This window comes from Dicentrarchus labrax, unplaced genomic scaffold (assembly GCF_905237075.1).
Source record: "Dicentrarchus labrax unplaced genomic scaffold, dlabrax2021, whole genome shotgun sequence".
Lineage (NCBI taxonomy): Eukaryota > Metazoa > Chordata > Actinopteri > Moronidae > Dicentrarchus > Dicentrarchus labrax.
This window is the reverse complement of record NW_026136714.1, coordinates 25,942,399-25,963,300: the sequence shown is the minus strand read 5'-3', so window position 1 is coordinate 25,963,300 and position 20,902 is coordinate 25,942,399. Positions and strand designations below refer to the sequence as shown.

Here is a 20,902-nt window from a genome sequence, read left to right as displayed (position 1 = left end):
TTTAATACTTTTCTACCTCTTGAAAGTTAAGTCAACTTTCAGACCTTGACATTATCCTCACCTGTGATTGCCAAGATATGATTCGGTGTGGCAGATTGGCCACTCAATAGTTTTTAGATGACTCTATTTATTTTGTGTTGATTGGAAAAGACATAGATTGTCCATCTGTGTATTTATTTTCTCATCACCCTGGTCAGTGACACTGTGATTGCACACAGTGTGAGTTCGCTCATTCGGCTCATAAGAGATCTTGATAATAGCTCAATAGTCTCTGACAAGCAGCCAAGCATAGCAGTGTGAACTTCTCTGTGACACGCGCTCATATATTTCACTGGTCGCTGATGAAATGTGGGCCATGCAAATATTTTTGTCTAATGATTTTGCTTAAATGAAAAACAAATGACAGTAAAGTGTATGCATGACGGTGTCAAAAAATGTTTTTCAACCTGACAGTGTCCCTGTGCCACAAAGCCAGCTCCATGGAGAAATGCTTTTCTCACTGTGGACTTGACTGGCCTGCACAGTCCTGACCTCTACCCTATCCGGCCACTTTGGGATGAGCTGGAGCACTAATCATCAGTCAAAGGTAATACAGTTAAAGATGGTGGGTAAGATAGAGACAGGGGTGTATCCAGACTTGTTTGACGGTGGTTGCACATGTGGTGAGGGGTTGATATGATGTATTTCTCTCAGCCTTCCATCATTCCCAATTGATGCAATTCCTGTCCTGTTTATGGACCCCAGTCTGCAGAAATATTCAAATGCACTAGGCGAAAATAATTGATTTATTCCACATGCAAAAAACTGCATGGTTCTTCCCCAAAATGTGCATAAAGTGGGCGTGAAGGGGAGACTCATAGGTACCCATAGAATCCATTTTTATTCAGATAAATTGAGGTCAGAGGCCAGTTTTTCAGTTACATTTAACCTTGCTTTGGAATGTTATTTAGCCTCCTTCACATGCTAGGATGACATTTTGACATGACATTGATACCAATGGATGCATTAGGTCATCTGGTTTCATATGATACCATCAAGAAATATGTCAACATATGTAAACATAGTTCATTATATGAATGATCATATGTGATCATATATCAGATTTTCAAATTTGAAAATACATATGTAATACAACATGCACATATAGTTAAATATTGTTAATCAGATTAAGAGAGGGTGAGAACTACTGCAGAGCCAGGGGGAGCTCTTAAAAAGTCATAAGCTCCCCTGAAAACATCATTATATGCTATGTTTGCCATGCATTTCGATCTTTCTGTATCTTAATAATCATGGATCATGAATTTTTATAAAGATACAGACATTCAAGTTATTCTTGCCATAAAGCATAGCAGTGAAATAGCATAGACTTCACTCACTTTTATTCAAAGATCAGAAAAAAACAAACTGTCTCAGTCCCACTCAGTCTGCGTGCTGAATCTCCATTATTCACAGTCACAGTCAGCCCGCCACCCGGGAATAAAAGTGAGCTCCACTCGAAAGTCATGGTACATTTCGCACACTGGTTAATCCTGCTAGTACCACTAAGACCAGTACTAACCCATTAATGTCCACAGTGGACATTAATGGTTTCCTTCACAGCACTTAAAGTACAAGCTGAGCAAAGCACAAATCAGTTTAAAATGTATGTATATGTCAAATGTATATGTGCGTTGATCCAGTGTACGTGATATTTAACATGTTAAATGAATGTTCAACTTAAGAACCTGTTAAACCTTTGTATTTTTTTGAAAGAAAATCGAATTTTTCTACCAATTAAGGCATGACTGAAATACGTGGAATCATACATTTAGATTTTGTCATGTGTAGTAACATGTCCTGACAGTTTCTGCAGCAGAGTTTGTGTTTTCACTTCCAACAGAAAAAGATCTGTGTGGCTTTTGCTTCACATATTAATAATTGTAGTTGTTTGTCATTAAAGGGCAACCTTGTCTCCTAGAACTCATTTGTGTATTACTAAATTGTTGCATATTTACGTGGTTTGGTTAAGGTTAGGAAAGATCGTGATTTGGGTTAAATGTTAATAAAAAACCTTCACTGCTGACTTTTGAATAATGCTGTAGTCACTACGAACGGACTGAGAGATTGCCTATTTTGGCAGAAAACATATATTGTATTGTTCTTGTAGTACTTGTTAAAGCACTGTACTGATGACATTTGTTATAACCTGCCCAGGGACTACAGATGAACTTAATGGCTAACTCAGGCACATTGATTCAGTCTGCATAATATTTCCTGCAAAAAGTATGGTTTCTAGGAGACAGGCCTGTAATGGGTTACTAACAAACAACATGATAATGTAGTACAATGCTGCCTACATTGAAGATCATTTAGACATGTATAATATCAGGGATGCCTGTCCATCAGTGGTGTATTGATAATATTTCAGCTCTATCGCTCCACTTTCAGGTTTGCATGCTTTCCTTTGTTCTATTCAGCCTCCATGCGTGTGAAGTCATATATCATAAGAGTTTGTATTATTCTTTAATGTCACCACTCGCAACATCTATCTTAGATGCACCTCAGGGGGGTTGACTCTGTGATAGTAATTGGCCGGGCTGATTAAAACATATGGAGGAGCGTTGCTTTTGATGAGGTCTTGATGATAATGCTAACAGTTTGGGTAAAAGTAATGATACTGGCATTACAAATGTCACACTCTTTGGCTAGAGTTCAATTACATGGCGTTATATGATGTGTTGACTGCCTTCCAGGCTCCATTATACGGTGATGGAGAGCAGATGAAGTAAAGAGTAGCATCTGCTTGGTTCTGCTGGTGAAAGAGCTTTATTTGTGTTGAAACAGTTTCAGTCAAGCACACGTCATCCTGGTTTGAAAGAGAAGAAAAAACCTTGTGTTTAATTGAAAATTATAATATGAAACAAGTCTACAGTGACTGTTGCAAAATCTATTTGTTAGATAAGACATACTGTGTTTTGTACATTCGGCTTCTGCAGCACTTTAGCATATTGTGTGATTTCATGGTGCAGCGATTGACGTGAGCCTTTCAAAGCAAGACCACATGTTACATTTCTCCTGGAGCTGACTGCATAATGGCCAAAGAGAGACACAGTAAGGGCAGACTGTGGTGGGATTCAATTTTCTGATTATTTTATTATGATTGTAATTACAGTAAGTCCACACGGCACATGGATTACATTTAACATAGTGCAGTTAAGAACCCTTACATCAGAGGCAAAAGAAATGACCTGACATTTCCATAATGGCTGACTGTAACTGCGTGAGTCGTTTTTTTCATTTATAGCGGCTGTCATTCTGGCTGCTCCTTCAGCATACAAATCCATTATTTCCCCCGGAAAACTCATAATTCATAAGCTCATTACAGAGGGTGTGAATTAAAGAGGCTGCACGCGTCCTTTGTGCAATTTCCTGATCAGGAGTGGCCTAGTTTTGAAAGTCAAGAACAGTTTCAAAAGCGTTTATTCTTCCAACTTTGAGAGACTCTTTCAGTGACTTTGAAAGGAGTCACTTTGTCCTCATGCAGCGGAAAGTTCAGATCACACAAAGTGCTTGTTCACCAGGTTTTCTGCACATTCCACTTAGCCATGACTCGTCACACTGCTGCTATGAGCAAGGCCTTTGTGCGACTCGGCCTTCTCCAGAGTCTTGTCTGTTGCCACCAGTGCACCATTTGATCATCACCTTGTGCTGCTGCTGTTGGTCTCTGGGAAGGAGTTGAATGTCGTGTTGCTGCCAGTTGGGGGCAGAAGCGATCCATATTTGGTGCTCTGTGTAATCTAGTGGCTCCTATCTAATTTGGGGCAGGAGGTGCAGCAGGGAGAATGCCTTTAAGCTCCACTGCCTCTATAGACCCAGATGCATCAAGGAAGGTCTGCTGCTCCCAAGGTCAGCCATCTGAGGACCAGCACTGACCACAGCTCCTCTCCTCTTCCACTGATGACCGCTGGACTAATTGGCTTATGGGATGCTTCTGCAACACTGAAAATGAAACTGAAGCGGAATGACAGCCCGTCTGGACTATCTGTGATGCAGCTTTTTAAAGGTCCCATATGGCAATTGTCAGAGCCGGGGCTGTTTGAGTGGAACTCTCCATATCCTATTTCATTAGCCTTGTCTGCTGTTGTGGATGAGATGTAATGTGGTGGCAAAGTGCATCTCAACACCCCCTCTCCAGTCGTAGCTATGAGATCACCACCAGGGTAAATAAGCTTAGTCATGGATATTGAGTTTCCCCCTCACTCGCTTTTGTGTGTGCTGATTGATGGCGCGTAATCTATTAAGAGGATTTGGGCTAGTTTGAAATTGAGGGCAGAAGTGTCTGAGATTTAGCTCTCTTAATGTCGGGAAACTCTGGTCGAAAACTACAGGAACATGAGGGCAACTTCAGGGGTGATCTGGCAAAACTCATTAAGCTGTTAAGCAGCAATATACAGTCTATGTGTGCATAGATGAGCCTTTCACACAACCTCTTGACACTGGAAAGTGTGGAGGAGACATTTAGAGTCATCACCAACCCATGGAAGACATACATTGTATCACTTCCCAACCTCAGCCCGTAGTCATCCCTGCAGGCTGTTGCCCCAACCATGTGCAAGTTAAAACAGTGCATTATCTTTTTTTTTATAATTTAGTGGATAAGTAAAGGGCAGTGCACACCAAGTCCGTATTTTTCGCCCCAAACTGTCACACATTTATACGACCTCACACTGTGTCAATTATGTTTATACACTGACTCTGAAACTTTCATCTGTCTTTAAAATTTTCACAAACAGGTTTAATTTTCTGCGTTTTCCGCACCAGTCAGAAGTAATAGAGGATGAGGACAGCACACAGACAGGAGGGAGAGCGACAGCGTGGAGACAGAGAGGGGAGACAGCTCAGCCTCTTGTAGCTGCCGTGCCAAATGCAAGATGTGGGCAGAGAGTGGAGACAGCCTGTGGAGGAACCTCAAGTGGAGAGAAGCAAGGAAGGAAATGAGAGAGAAGGACAGCAGTGAGCAGACAGCTCCTGTATCAGCAGGTGAAACTCTCCTTGTTCTTGACACCTTGGACCCAATATTTCCTTTTTTGTGAGAGGACCACAAAATCATCCTCACTGTGTGATAACTTCATCTTGTATTGTGATTTTCGCTCTGAATAGAATAATAAAACGCATTGGATTCAGCGAGCAAGGTTTCTATGCACAATGATTTTAATCGGTTGACAGATTTAAAAAAACGCATACGAGAGATACAGAGTTGGGGTGCAAAGACCTTCACACTGTAACACTGTAAAAACGGGTTGCACTGTACAAATTGGTTTACAATGTAGAGTTAAGGTAAAGCTTTGTCTGTTGCGGCTGTAACCACACCCAACAGTGATGTCACAGGGTCCTGAAGTACACCTGTACATCACTGCAGCAAGGTGAGAGGTTGAACCACTGAAGGTCAGGCAGACGGTAGATAGTAAACTGGATGTCACGTTAGTGGATGACAGCAGGATTCTCTGCGACAGTATTTAAAACTGAATGTTACATAGCTCCCTCACACCAGAAGAAAACATGGACAATCTGGACAACAATAATTAACTTAGAATTAAAATGACGTATAATTATTATAATTATTATTAATTAATAAATTACATAAAATAATATTCACAAGATAATTTTATTTAATATATTCCTTCCAGTCTCTGTAAACAATATGACATCACCGTAGCAACATATCGTCACCGTGTTTTGTTTTGCCGTCCCGCTGTTCCGTCAGACGGTTTGTTTGTTCGCCCGTGCTGTGAGGAAGGTGTTGTCTGTCTGCCATCTACTGTCTACCGTCTGCCTGAATCCATGTGAATGCAGCATACGTCTGCACAATCTGAAGTCTCAGCAAAGCTCAGCCCTATTCTCTCCACACACTCTATTTACTGTGTGAAGCTGAGAGTTTACAACATTTCATGCTGATTTTTAGGTCTTCATTATTACCATGAGACAAAGTTGGAGAACCACCATACTAACCTAGAAAGGTTTACTGTATTTCATATTCAGAGACAAAGGATGTTAGGTATTAGACAAAAACATATTAGAAGAAAAGGGTAACCTCAGTATTAAAAGTGAAAACACAGGATGAGAACCTGCTATCACTCTCAAACTAACTGACAGACAGGCTGTAATGTTAAATAGTAACTCAGTAAGTTTTATTTGTAGTGTTTGTAAACACAATAGTAAAGCTGATAAAAACACTGATCAGGAAGTTTATGTATTTTACATTAGTGGCATCTTTAAATTGTATAAGATTGTCTAAAACGTAAAATAATATGTGAAGCATGAAATTTCACTTGCTACTTCGTGGTGGCTTCTGTCCGAAATATTCCTAGTACTGCCCTGTAGGAAACGGCTCTCTGACGATAGCTGATTGGCTGGAACATAATACTCCCAATATCCTACTTCTATTGTGGTGTTCACTCTATATGTCTAGATGGCCAGCTTTGTAAATGTTTAAAACTGATCTAATGTTGTTATTTAGTTGATATTTCTCTGTCGGGTTAAACATCTCCAACTCAACAGAACAAGTTGAGTCTCTGGGTGGATAGTGGCCACGGCTAGTTCAGACATAGCTAACAGCAGGAAAAGATGGATAGCTGAATGAGTGTAGAGGTTTTTAGGCATCAGAGATAAAGCTAGAGTTGGAGTAGTGATATCGGAAGAGCGTATTAGTGGATACCATGGATATGGTATGATGCACGTTTGTGCACTGCCATGCTGGTAAATCTTCACTGGAGCTGTAGTTTCTTTTTTGTATGCTGATAAATGTATCATTGTTTCTAACGTTGTTAAAATCCCTTAGGATTTATTTTGTAATCAACACAGATGAGAAGCCACTAGCCTGGGGGCGATGACCTCCAATGTCGTGGCCAGGCTAGCCTCTGTAACACCAGCTTCTGTAACTCATTCTGTCCGTCCTGGAGAGTCCACACTCCATAGTCTAAGATAAATTAGCATCCACTGCAGCAGTTGCTGGTAGAAGTTGAAAGCGTCATGATTTTAAAAAAAAGAATCATAATTTTTAATACTGAATATAAAACTGTATTTTTTATTTTTTTTAAATTACTATGGATATCTAGACATAAGCCATACTGTTGAGTAAAGCTATGTTCTATGTTTCTTAAATAGTTCCAGTTTTCTCTGGCTGTGTCACTGGAACCCAAATCATACTGTAGATATCAAATATTTTCTTTCTACCAGAGGCAACAAAGCTGTATAGGTACTTTTATTACTGCTAGCTTGACTGAGACAGAGCCATGTAAGAAATAGCAGCCTTGTAACTTGCAGCTCGCCTTCGGAAATTTACAAGAAAAACAGTGAGGCCCTTTACAGAGGATTTATATCCGAAATCATTTTGATCAGACAAGTCTGAGAGAAGATTCATCTTTGTTGTTCTGCTTCTTATTGGATTTCACTTTGTTTTATGTGAAAGGGTTCTGAACTGTTGGCTTCCAAGAGTTTGGTGGTCATTTGATAAGAGAGCACAGTAATGATTTGGCGGTTCAATTACCCCTCGGGAGCGGGCAGCAGTGACAGCTGGGAAAGGACAAGAGTGTGTGTTTCAATGTGGCCATGGTGAATGTCAGGCAGATGTGGAGGGAAGCCCATCAAAGTGCAGCTGAATTAGTTATTTATGCTTTCATACCAACTTCCCCAGAGACTTTAAGGACCTCTCCAACTTTTTAAGAGTCCGGCCCTTCAGACACCTTATCTAATCTGTGGCAACGAGACGAATCAATACTTTGATGCTAAAATGTAGTAAAGTAATGATTACAAAGTTTTATTTTTAATTCCATCTCAAGGTTTTTACTGGCATAAAATGTGTCTCTTTGTAGTTAACCCTTTAAAGCTTTGCTCCACCGTTTGGTAGAGCACATTTTGAGTCACTATATCTTAATGAAAAATGGGTTTAACTTATCTCTACCTGACTGAGCCATCTCTACCACTCTGTTTAGGTCTGTTATGGTAAAAAAAAAAAAAAAAAAAACACTAGATGTCTAGTAGAAGTCAACAACAAAAAAGTTGTGAGGACTCTTTTTGGTGGAATTGTTAAAGGTAAGCATATTTTTTCGAAATATTTTCAGTTCAGCAGTTTCACTGAACAGAATTATGTAACTTGAGTGGGTCAAATCATTTTAAAAAAACATACTCTACCCTACGGTGAGGGTAGTAAAGACTGACTTGTCTTGGACACAGGCAAGGGAGACTTCAAGGAAAAAAGGTTGGGAACCACTGCCATACAGTATGCCTACCTCTACTGAAGCTTTGTAGTTTGACAGTGATTATAATCAGCAGTGACTCCATCCAGCTGACACCATTTTCAGTCGATACGGTTCAGTGGTAGTTCCGAACATAAGTTCACGTTTTTCACCTCAGCCAAAGAAATATACTAATCGAATTGATATTTCTGTTAAAGCTGTGTACATTGATCTTTTGTACCACTAGAGGCAGTGGAACAAGCTGTAAACACATAATTTGCATATTATCACCTCATAAAGTTGATATTGCAAACGTGTTTACAAGCAGTTGCTCTGCAGAAACACAGAAGTTGTTTTCCTATCTGCCTGACTAATATAAATCCAATATTTGCTCTCCTTTTAGCTCTGCTTTCTACCAACCCCTGAGTGAAATATCTGATCTTTAGCTGCTAAATGCTCCACTGTGTTCACCAGCTATTCGCTAACTCTGTCTGACTGCCATGTCGTACAGTGGGTTTATCTGAGCTTTTTCACTGGAATCGTCCATTAGTCATAATGTTGGTAGTTCGATCCCTGGCTCCTCCTGCTGCATGTTGAAGTGTCCTTGAGCAAGATATCGAACCCCTAATTGCTGTGCAATGGTCTATGAATGAGTATGAAAGAATTAGTTTCTGTTTGTGATGGCCTTTGCCATCATTGTGTGAATGGGTGAATGTGGCATGTAGTGTAAAGCGCTTTAAGTGGTCGAAAACTAGAAAGGCGCTATACAAGTACAGGTCCATTTACCGTTTTACCATTCATATAAAAATATCATCATTAATGCAGCTTTAAGTGGACTTACAAACAGCTGTACAGGGGAACAGAGGAAAATCAGTATGATCAGTAAGCACAACGCCAGACCTTGAAACGGCAGAAAACAGTCTTGGGCACAGATTCAGAAGAGTTGAACCAAGCTTGTTTGAAAGAAAATAGTTGTTTATGCATTTATATTTTTATTTTAGTTTAGTTATGTTTTATATTTTATATATTTATATTTAGTTATATCTTATGTCAAAGTTTTCCTGACTGCTTTCACCCTGTAGTATCATTATTAATCTTTTCAAGTTACAAAATTAGTTACGAATCATAAAAAAAAAAAATCATACATAAAAACAAAATTCATTATTGGAATGGAAATCAAACAATGAAGCTAACTTTGAAAAAGAAAATTTGTGTTTTCTTAAGCAAAATGATTACCTAATTAAAGAGATTACCTGCCAGGCTATTTTAGGGAACTAGAAGAACAAAGCATAACCAAAACTAATGATGTTTTTGTTCCCATGAGAACAATCTTTAAAATGAACTTTTCTAACAGTGGAGATGTAGAGATTTAGTTTACTTTAACACACACTGTATGCATTGGAGGTGAAAGTGATAATAATACATGATGATAACATTATGTACAATTTGTCACTTCCTAATATATATTTACCAAAAATATACTGATCCTTGAATAAAAAAAGAGTCACCTTCATAAGACCATCTGTGTAACAGGAAGGGGTTTGAAATATTGTGTATATGTAAATAAGGTAATATACTCAACTGGTAAAATGTGGAAGCATAGCGAAGCATCTGCAAAACCCCAAAGAAATAGCTGCTGGCAAATGTTTTCCATCATTTTTTGGAGTATTATTTGCTTTTACCTTGACCCTCGTGGAGAGGGCACTTGCAACCACAATCTTTCAGATAACTACCATCTGTCATCGAGTGCATCTGTGGATTTGAATTCAACCCCACAGATCTCAGGAAGCACTTGCACGTCTATACTCAAATCCATACACATGCCATCCTCTGGAAGATTTGAAATGCCAACATAAAATCAAATTAAACAACAAAATAAAATATAATAGATGATATGTTAAAAAAAAAAAAGTTAAAATTGTGTTTATTAAATGTTTTGCATATGAAATGTCTTTTTATTTTATAATATTTTTTTAACACCGCACATGTGTGCATATATTTTACATTTATCTTGTTGTGAGTTCATAGATATCAAATACTTGTTTGCCTTCCTTTTAGTTTCTAAGATACAGCCAATTTCTTATCATACTATATTTAGTCTTCGGCACATGGGACTACTGTTTTTTTCCTAAAATTGTTAAATAAGCAATACTAATTGATGGATTTTTGATTACTTTCAGTACACACATTTGACAGGCTCCCATCTATATATTCAATATAAATAAAAGTTCCACACAACTTATTAGTCGATACAAATTCTGCTCATTCTAGGGCGTTTTCTACAGTTTTAGGAAAAAACAGTAGTCGCATGTGTCCAAAGACTAAATACAGTATGATAAGAAAAACTCACTTCTCAACCAAACAATTTGACCAAATTTGAAAATGTCTTTTCAGCAAAAATGTCTGAAAAAAGACAGATAAACTAAACAGTTTTGTGGCCAGCGTAGTTTCTCCTGCATGCTTGGATGGCTGAGCTGTATTCAAACGGTAGTAATCTGCAACTTGACCTCTAGATGGCACTAAATCCTACACACTGGCAGTAAATAAAGAAATCAGGCAATAATTAACCTTTTTCCATCATTCCGTTAGCAACCGTGATCTGATTTAATGCTGCAAGCGTCATGAGTCTGCAAACAGTGGGGCACAGTGAAAGGAGTTGGTTACCTCACTGAGAATTTGGAGGTGTGCAGCCTGTCCCCTGCAGCTGCTCTTCATCTAACAGCTGGCTGTGGCTGCTCCATCTTGTTCCATTACTCCCTGCAATATTTCAAACTGATCCACTCTCAAAAAATGCAGAAAATGACCACTTGTAGATGCATTTTTGATTAATGATAGGGGTCAGTGTCAAGCTCACTGACAAACACATTTCATTTTCTCTGACTACTTCGCATTTAAAGTCATCTCGTGTTTCGCCATAAAATGCTTTTAATGTGAAGTTGAAGCGGTAGGAAATGTTCGGTTTTCATTTTTACCCATTTCCAAATACTGCAATTATATAAACATTGCAATAATAGGCTCAGTCACCAGTGTGGTAATAGTGATTTAACATTTATTTAAATGTCAATTCTTTTTTGCCACTTTAAATATATAGCGCTATAAGCCAGGTAGCTAACTGATCAACATGTACTGAGAATTCTGCCAAGAAGATCCCTTCGAGTGTCTGTTTGCAGCATAATTCATCCATCCATCCATCCAGTCATTCACAAATGTAACTAGAAGTACCGTCAATAGTAGTGTCCCTCTGGCCAGGTAACCCACAGGAAACTGTTCACTGTGAACGGCTGTCAATCTGTGACACAAATGTTGTGTTCATGTCATATCAGAGTAATACTAATTAGGGTCTCTGACTTGTAAATAGTGTTCATTTAAACTTCTAAGTCAAAGAACAAGCAGGAAACTCGTTTTTCTGACAGCTTGGCATTGGATGCCTCATATCAGCCAAAGATTGTCATTCAATGTCATCAAACCCAACAATTTAATGGATATAGTTATATTGTCAGTGCACAGTATTTTAATCCTCACACAGCCAGCTCTGTAATCAACTGTCCTGATGAAACTCTAGCAAGTCGTTGTGCTTCTGGGGCAGCAGTAGGTCAGTTTTTAGAGACTTAGCTTGGGAACCAGAGGGTTGCGGTTCAAGTTCAGCATGGACCCGGAGAGTGGACTGATAGGTAGAAAGGTTCACCTCCTTGGCACTGCTGAGGTTCCCTTGAGCCAGTTATTCCATATAAGCCCTGTGTGTGTGTGGGTGTGTGTGTGTGTGTGTGTGTGAGACTGTCTGCGACCTATGTCTCTAAAACAATCCAGTGAAAAAATAATTTCCCCTCTGGATATTAATTAACTAAATCTTCTTCTTCTTCTTCTTCTTCTTCTTCTCCTCCTAAATCGGTCCTCTCCCCAGACTGTGATTGGACAGTTCATTGTTTTTCATTTTGTCATGCACAAAAGTGAATACATCTCAAAAAAGAAAAAGCACCTCCTCTTGAAAACCAATGACAGTGCTGGACAACACTAAAATGCAAAACAGCTCTTCATTTTGTTTTCTGTGTTGTGATTTGATTTTAATGTGGCATGGAAAATGAATGTCACAATGAAAAAAGCATTCAGTTACTGAAGGCCAAAAGCTAAGCTTTAAAGGTCCAGTGTCTAACATATAGGAGGATCTATTGGCAGAAATTGAATATAATACTCAAAGGTATGTTTTCATTAGTGTATAATCACCTAGATATAAGAATCGTTGTGGTTTCATTACCTGAGAATGAGCTGCCTTTATCTGCAGAAAAAGCAGATCTTCTTCTGTGGGGTCCGCCATGCTGAAGCGCCATGTTTCACAGCAGCCCAGAACAGACAAACCAATCATTTTATTTCTTAGTGTGATTTTATTTTATTTTGGCTTTTTAAATCCTCCATATCACACATTGTGTGTACATTAATAACATCAGCAGGACAATGTCCTTGTGTAAAATCAGAGGAAGTTGCTAGTTTACAGGGATGTCTGGATCCTCCGGTGTTTGTCTTGAGTTTCCCAGAGACCTGAATGCATCTTATACCAGAGCATAACAGGCTGTGAGGGGCTCTGCTGAGGGCTTTGCACCGGATATACAGTCATGAATATTTCATAGTTCATACCTTTACTTTTTACTGGTCTCGGTCGACGTAGCCCGCTGGTTACCTTTCGCTTGTCACATGCAAAGTGCGGATACACAAGGGGGGGGGGTTGTTTGACAGTTTGTTTGTATAGGGACATCATAAGGACAACCCAGCCTGCCTCAGCATGACTGTAATACATGAAAAGTCACAGAGGCAGCGTGGTGCAGAGAAGGCGATTTTCTGCATGTCGGCATGCTGTTTATCAGCAATAAAAAGGCAAATATGAAGGTGTCGGCCAGCTAGTCACAAAGCACAGAAACAGATGCTGTACAGACCAAGCATTCATGTGTGTCTCAGTGTCCTCCTCCAGATTTCTCAGCATGGGTTTGGGAAGGTGAAAGGAGCTTCCAAGAGAACTCTTAGGTGTTTGCATGCATCAAAACCCTCAGCTTATTTTGGGAAAACTGACACAGCGTGTCTAAGGTTCAGATCACAGCTCCGGTTATGTGTAATAGCTTGAAATCTAATTAGTAAACATTGGCTTCTTATGCCATCCACCTTAAAGAGCCCCATCTGTGCATAGCAAGCCAGTCTTATTAGACATGTAAAGGCAACATATGCTACAATTAGGTCATGGTTAAGCAGGTTCATGCTAATTTTAAACTATTTCTGATGTGTTCTGCAGGCATTTTCCACATTCTGTAAATAATCGTAGTGATTTGACTTCATATTTTTTGAATAAGTTACACTTTTGAGCAAAATTGCAAAGTCCCAGTGATTTACCATTTTAAAGGGAAATTTCTGGGTTATTACAACTTTAAGTGGTTATTTTCTGCCATTGTTTCTGTTGGTCATAGTAAGAACTGGATTTTACATGTTAAAGCTCCTCTCGGCCTTAATGTACAATTTAACTTCCTGATCCTGTGTAGTTGTTGTTTTCTGTTTTCAGTGGACAACTGTAGCAAAAAATTGTCAATTTATTTCTTTTTTGTTTTTTATTGTCAGGAAGAGACACTTCACGTGTTACCATTTACATCTAAGTCATGTATTTGATAATGACTGGTATTCATTGTTGTATTTTCTTGTAGACTTTGTATTAACATACAGTATATATACAGTTTATACCATGGTCTGGGTGAATACTCGTTTCCTTTGCCTCCTCTCGTCCTGCACTCTGTCGGCTCAGAAAAATGGCCCGCCTGTCAAGTGTTGAAACAGGATGTTGATGGAGCAGGTCTCTGTAAAGACAACATTCTCTGATTTCCCTTTGTGTCTGAATGTCCCATTTCGTCCAAAACCAGACATTAGCCAGGAGCAGCCTTAAGTCCAAGCTGGGCCAGCATAACTCCTCTCTGGCTCTCCTCCTGGAGCGACAGCAACCTGCTGTTGATGGGCCGGTCCCGTCCGGTCGGTCTGGCTGGGTGGATCGTCCTCAAGGTCCACTGCTCTTTAATCCAAACCCCATGCTTTCTTTTCCTCCACTTCAAGATATCTGCTCAATGAGCCACAATAATGTCATGTTTTCAACATATTTATCTTGCAGGATGTCCATTAATCCCTGATGTACCAGGGGCATTTCCGGGCTTTTATTTGACTGCGGTGGCACAAGAGGGGTACTGACTTATGCACGGGTGGCATGAAGTATGTGTCACAGCTTTCCATTAATTCTCAATTTAGGCAAGTCCAACACTGTTCATGGGCCCCAGTATGCAGAAATATACAAATACACTAGGTGAAAATAACACATTTATATCACATGCATGGTTTTTTCCCCAAACTACATGGGATTTGCATAAAGTGGGCATGTCTGCAAAGAGGAGACTTGTGGGTACCCATAGAACCCATTTTCATTCAGATATAACTTTTGAGAGTCATTTAGCCCTCTTCTCGACATGGCTGGTACACCATTGTGTAAGAACCTTGTGAGATGGTAATGATTCTTCCAGGTATTAGTCAAATATATATGTTATAGCTTGTATCTTATTTTGAATGATTTTATTTTTTTTATATTTATTTTGACGTGGAAGCCAGAACTGTCCAATGTGCAGCGGTAATAATGGGCACATACACAATAGACATATATAGTGTGTATGTAGCCTACCTAAATGTTTTTCTCTTTTCAAATTTTTCCTTCGTAATTTTATATATTTTTTTTATTTCTTAAACATTGGTGTAAAATAGAAGACGAATAATTTTTTTAAGCTGAGATGAGTGGTGTTCTCCTGTAGCATGTGAAAAAGCTGAGAGGAGCAGTGTTTTGCAGTCTGCAACATTTACAGTGTGAAAGCTGTGGTGAAAAGTATTTTGCAGTGTGTACCAGCTGCATGGTGACATGACATGTAATTTTCATACAGTAGACTTGTGTTAACCATCCTTCCCCTCCAGCCTAAATGTAGCACGAGGCAGCAGATGAGCAGATGTCATCTCTTTGTCCAGCCGTATATCCTTTTGCATGTCCCCCTCATTAATAATTAGCCTGTGATGGTGCAGAAGGCTTTAATCATGAGAGAGCGGGTGAGAGCAACAGATTGTGATTGATGGGTGGTGTGTCTGCTGAGACGTGGGTGGAGGAGACAGTAATGGCACAGACAGCACGTCAGCAGATGGTTGGTGATATAGAGCCGCAGCCTAGCTCCAGATAGGTTAATTAGCCTGATAAGTAAAAAATGTGTTGCATTTGGCAACTTGTCTGCAACCGGTTGATATTTCCTTCATATGGTCTCCACTTATCTTTCAACATCCAGCAAGCTGCAGATGAGCGTTCCTCTGTTCTCGAGCGAGAGACAAACTGTCAGTGCTGCACGAGTAGGTGATGTCAGCTCCCTCCTGTCTATTGACAGGCGAGTCATGTTACTAGCAGGCAGTCATTCAAAAAAAAAAAAAAAAAAGAAGAGATTTGGCCTAAAACATGAATCACTTATGTAAGCAGAAGATGATTCTGTTCTGGGTGCAGTGCGTCACATGGCAGTGCAACCCTGTCTCTTATTATACATGTTCATGTATGTTTTGGAGAAGATTGCAGCCTTGGGTATGTTGAGTGCCAAGAGCTTTTATGATCCAAGCAGAGTGAAAATTCTTATACTGCGTAGAAGAGACAGGGAGCAGGGTGGGGAGTGTACAAAGCACAGGACTTTAATAATGGTGGAAGGGACTCGTGTTGTTTCCTAGATTTGTCAGCTTTGCACTCCCTAACATTTTGGTTAGGATTAGAGAAAGATCATGTTGTTAGTTAAAGCTGCATTTATGGATTTTTAGACACTTTGGCAGCAGAAGAAATTCACCGTATATATTTGAAATGGCAAATTCGTTTGCAAACAATTGACTATTTACACAACCAGAAAATACAGAACAACATTAGCGTTCATTTGGAGTTGTGTTTCTGGTCACCTGATGAATGTTAGTTCACTTCTTTTAGCTTTGTGTTTGGTTTCCACCAACACCTGCGTATTATATCTGACTGATAGAAAACAGCTTCTTCCTGCAGCTGGTAAAGAGGTTTATGGGAGCAGTGAGATTGAACCAAAGCTGTAAAACCAAAACAATGAGCTGAAAGACGCTGAAACGCTCTGCAAGAGCTGAGTGGAACTGAAGTATATTGGTATAATAATATAACCCACCCCTTACTCATTACACACAGTCATTGCATCAATAGTCAATGGAAAATATAGGGATTAGTGCAGCTTTTAAGGTCCAGTGTGTAACATTTAGGAGGGTCTATTGGCAGAAATGAAGGAATGAAGGAAACATATTAATCATTATACAACACAAGGCTGTATAACAGCATTAAAGTTTGTAGTTCCTTCATGCTACACATATAGAAAAATATCATAAACAGTTTCTTTGGACTTTGATGGCGTTTGAGCACCAAGCATCATCAGTGTAAACACAGAGTCTGCCTCCTCTCGTCCTGCACTCAGAAAAATGGCCTGCCTGTCAAGTGTTGAAACAGGATGTTGATGGAGCAGGTCTCTGTAAAGACAACATTCTCTGATTTCCCTTTGTGTCTGAATGTCCCATTTCGTCCAAAACCAGACATTAGCCAGGAGCAGCCTTAAGTCCAAGCTGGGCCAGCATAACTCCTCTCTGGCTCTCCTCCTGGAGCGACAGCAACCTGTTGTTGATGGGCCGGTCCCGTCCGGTCGGTCTGGCTGGGTGGATCGTCCTCAAGGTCCACTGCTCTTTAATCCAAACCCCATGCTTTCTTTTCCTCCACTTCAAGATATCTGCTCAATGAGCCACAATAATGTCATGTTTTTCAGTTCAAATTCATTTGGGGGCTTTTCCAAGCAAATGTTGGTGTGATTGATTCATTCAACATATTTATCTTTTTCATATATTTCTTAAAATCTCCATGCCACCCTCTTAATATTTCTCTAGATCCGCACCTGGTAATCATAACCTTAAGAACATCAATGACACTTAAGTTGCCAGGAGTGGATAACATAGGAAAACAATATAATATTGGGAAAACAAATCAAATATGTTGACAGTGAATGTTTTGCAGAAATGTTTCTCATTATGTTAATAAAAACACTACAATATGAGGATTTTTAAGTTAAGTCAAGTCATTCTATTTATGTAGTCCAATATGTGACCAGAAGGGCTTTAAGATCTAAATACCACGGAGGTACAACATCTTCTTTGCTTAGATCTAGTGTTGCTTTTGTCAACGAAAATTATGACTAAATATCGTCGTCTACGAACCTTTATCACATGACGGAAACGAGACGCAACGTAAATGGTGGTCATATGACGAAAACTATAATCAAATATATAATGCAATATTGTTGACAAATAAAAACGGGACTAAATGTGGTTTGCAAAATAAAAACTCTGCTAAAATATCAAAACGAGACGAGACGAAATGTTATAACATTATTTCATCTCACTATTATTATTATTTTGAAGTATTTCTGTTTCCTGAGTCTCGGGGCTGCATCAGCGCACTGCGCAGACGCAGGCTACGTCACTTCCTCAATCCCCACTCACGGCATTATTTAGAAGATGCAGCTGCGGTGGGTTAACGTTAGTCACAGACACACATTTTAATTGCACTTCTTTATTATGTCATTGTAGCTCGAGCATTCAAGCACCTTGTTTCTCTTTAAGTTAAACTTGATTCTATTCTTGAGTCTATAAGGTAACAATAATATAATAATAAGATAACCTTGTTTGACTTAAAGAAAGTTTGGTTTTGTCTATACTATACTATACTAGGTACTTGTACTATATTAATTGGGTTAAATAGAATTGCATTACTAAAAAGAGACTAAAATACAATTTTCATTGACTAAAACTAGACTAAAATGTCATCAGTTTTCATCGACTACAACTAGACTAAAATAGTCATGGATAATTCTGACTAAAATAAGACTAAAATGCTCAGACTTTTAGTCGACTGAAACTTGACTAGACTAAAAAGAGTATAAACGTGACTAAAACTAATAAAAACTAAAATGACAGTTTGACACAAAGACTAGACTAAAACTAAAATTAAAACAGGCCACCAAAAACAACACTACTTAGATTGAATAAAAAACTCCACTGAAGAACCCTTTGGGGCTTGTGGTATTTGCCTTTTTTAAAAAGTATGTGTAGACCAGCAACTGCAGCATGGGTGGGATTGTTCATATACTTTCCTGTGTACTTTGTGTATACCTGGAGTATTAAATTGTATTTTTACCCTGGGCAGATCAGAATTTAATCATCCTTGGCTGACACTTGATTTTCTTGCTTGAGAACATAACCAAACTTGTCGACCCTCAAGGTGGTTACTATATTGTTGATGTTGATGTATATGGAGAAATACAATTACAATATTAAGTAAATAAAGATCCTTAAATAATATTAAGTAAATATTAAGAGTAATAAGCCACAGTGCTCCAGGCAGGTGTATGCTTGTAATTCTTGGGAGGCAGTAGGGCTGGGCAGTAAGCATCTGTTAAGTTTGCAGAGTATCTTGTTCTCGGTTGTTGTTTCTGCAGTTTAAACTTTCCTCTGTGCCCCCGCTGGCATCACATCAAATCTTGCCACAGCCTCCACTGCTGCCCCCTCCGCCGTCCTGCTGCTGCAGGAAAAACAGCAGACTTTCTCTTCTCCTTTAAACAAATTTGTCAAAGGTGAGCAAGCAACATTAAAACTGGAATTGACCCTCTTTGTGCTGAATAGTGAGCAGCTCTATATAATACTGTGGCCAGCAAGCAGAAGGTATTTCATTAAGATGTGCTTATTTCCTAATACCTGCTGGCAATGTGGTATCACCAGCTTCCAATTTGCATATAAATGTAATATATTTTATTGGTGTATTGTGAGGAGGATTCATTATGAGCAGTTCAGCATACAGACTTGGACAAAACATAGTCATATTCTATTATGGTATTGCTCTCATCAAAGATGGGTCTCTATTATTAAGAGCTCAACCACTAGAGCCCAAACACAGACCTGAATAACAGATTAGGCAACCTGGTTTGATGGTGCTATAAGGCACTTCAAACATTTACCTGAGTCTGATGTAAACAAAATGCTGCTTATTCAAAGGCTATCAGGAAAGGAGAAACCTGTTCATGGAGCTGAATAATGCAAGACGCTGAGAATGATCACAGCCTGCACGAACCTGTAAACATATTCCTCCATGTAGTGCTGGATGTGTGCCCCCAGATCGACATGCCCTATATTTTTGTTTTTAAGAGTTTTATTATTTCTTGTCAAAGTAGAACAACAAAGTGTAGTGGTTCAACCCTGTGTTGTTGCAGTATCAAAAAGATGTCATAAGAAATAGTACATGCCCCACCCATGGCTCTGTGAACCCGTCTTTGTTCAATTTCAAAGCTAACCAACGTGGTTTAGGTGTGCGGCATACAGTGCATGCAGGGTGGCACAGGGTGAATACTTTGTATTAAATAAAGGCAGGAAATGTCATGATGAAAAGTTTTTACTTTATAACTTTTCTTTATAGAGATTTATCTGTCTATTCAGTCTGGAGAGAGACTGTTCTGGTCAAGGTAACCAATGACTTCTGCTGGCCGCCTACACAGACATTCCATTTTAATTCTCCTTGACCTCAGCCTTCAACACACTGGACCAAAATGGCTCAATCAACCATCTTGAAATCTATGCTAGCATTAGTTACAGTATGTGGAGCTGGATTGGTTCATCTCCTACCTGAACAGGTCCTTCTCTCTTATATTTAGAGATGCCTCCTCTTCTTGTTCTCCTCTCCTTTGTGGGGTTCCCCAAGAATTTATTGTGAGTTCCCTCCAATTTACCATACACATGCTACCCTTGGGGCACATCATGCATAGACACAATAATTAAAAATCAACTTTCATTGCTCTGGGGTCTGCAGATAGGCAATTGTGTGTCCCCTTAAAGCCTATATTATGCTCTGCCCCGCTGAAATTAAGAATTGGATCCAAAAATCTGTTCAGACTCCAGATCAGCTGTCTGGCCCCAGCACTAGCAGTATAGCTGCCCTGTAGTTTAAGATTTTACTGCTTGTTTTTAAAGCCTTGACTAGTCTAGCTCGTGACTATATCTGTGATCTGCTCACTGTGTCTCGTCAAATATGTTAAATTTAGTCATGTTCCTGTTTTATTTTGTACTCACCTTTTCCCTCACAATTCAGACCCTGACTTCCTCCCTTTGTGTGATTTTTCCGCCTTTGTAATTGTCTGCCCCGCCCCTGATTGTTTTCACCTGTTTTCACTGACGCCTGGTATAAATAGTCCTTGTCTCCCTTTGTCTTTGTCAGTTCGTCTTATTCAGTTGGTAAAGAGTATTGTCAAGTGTTCCAGCCCAGTTTTCAGGTTATTTCATGTTTCAATTGAAGTTTGTTTTGTTTTGTTTTGCACTTTGTTACCCTCCTTGAGAGTGCCTTTTGTTTGATAAATAAATATAATTTTTCTACATCTTTGTCTGTCCCAGAGTCGTGCATTTGAGTCCACCAATATTGTGTCAGAGGTCGTAACACTCCCTATAGCCTGATCAGTGCTTGAGATCCTCAGGCAGGGCCCTACTAATGGATCCTGTTTATATCCCCAAAGCATTATGGGAACTGTAGTTTTGTATTTAGCACAAGAATGTGTCCCAAATACTCAATA

General features: G+C 39.3%; 1 long non-coding RNA gene across 1 annotated transcript in view; it reads left to right on the top strand.

Annotated features, from left to right (window-relative positions):
* The first annotated feature begins 464 nt into the window (after positions 1–464).
* The window catches only part of LOC127376058 (uncharacterized), a 44,808-nt gene continuing 24,370 nt past the window's right edge, over positions 465–20,902 (top strand). The window contains exons 1-2 of the long non-coding RNA XR_007887482.1: positions 465–586; positions 4,773–5,019. This is a non-coding gene — a long non-coding RNA (uncharacterized LOC127376058). The remainder of the gene's footprint in view (positions 587–4,772; positions 5,020–20,902) is intronic.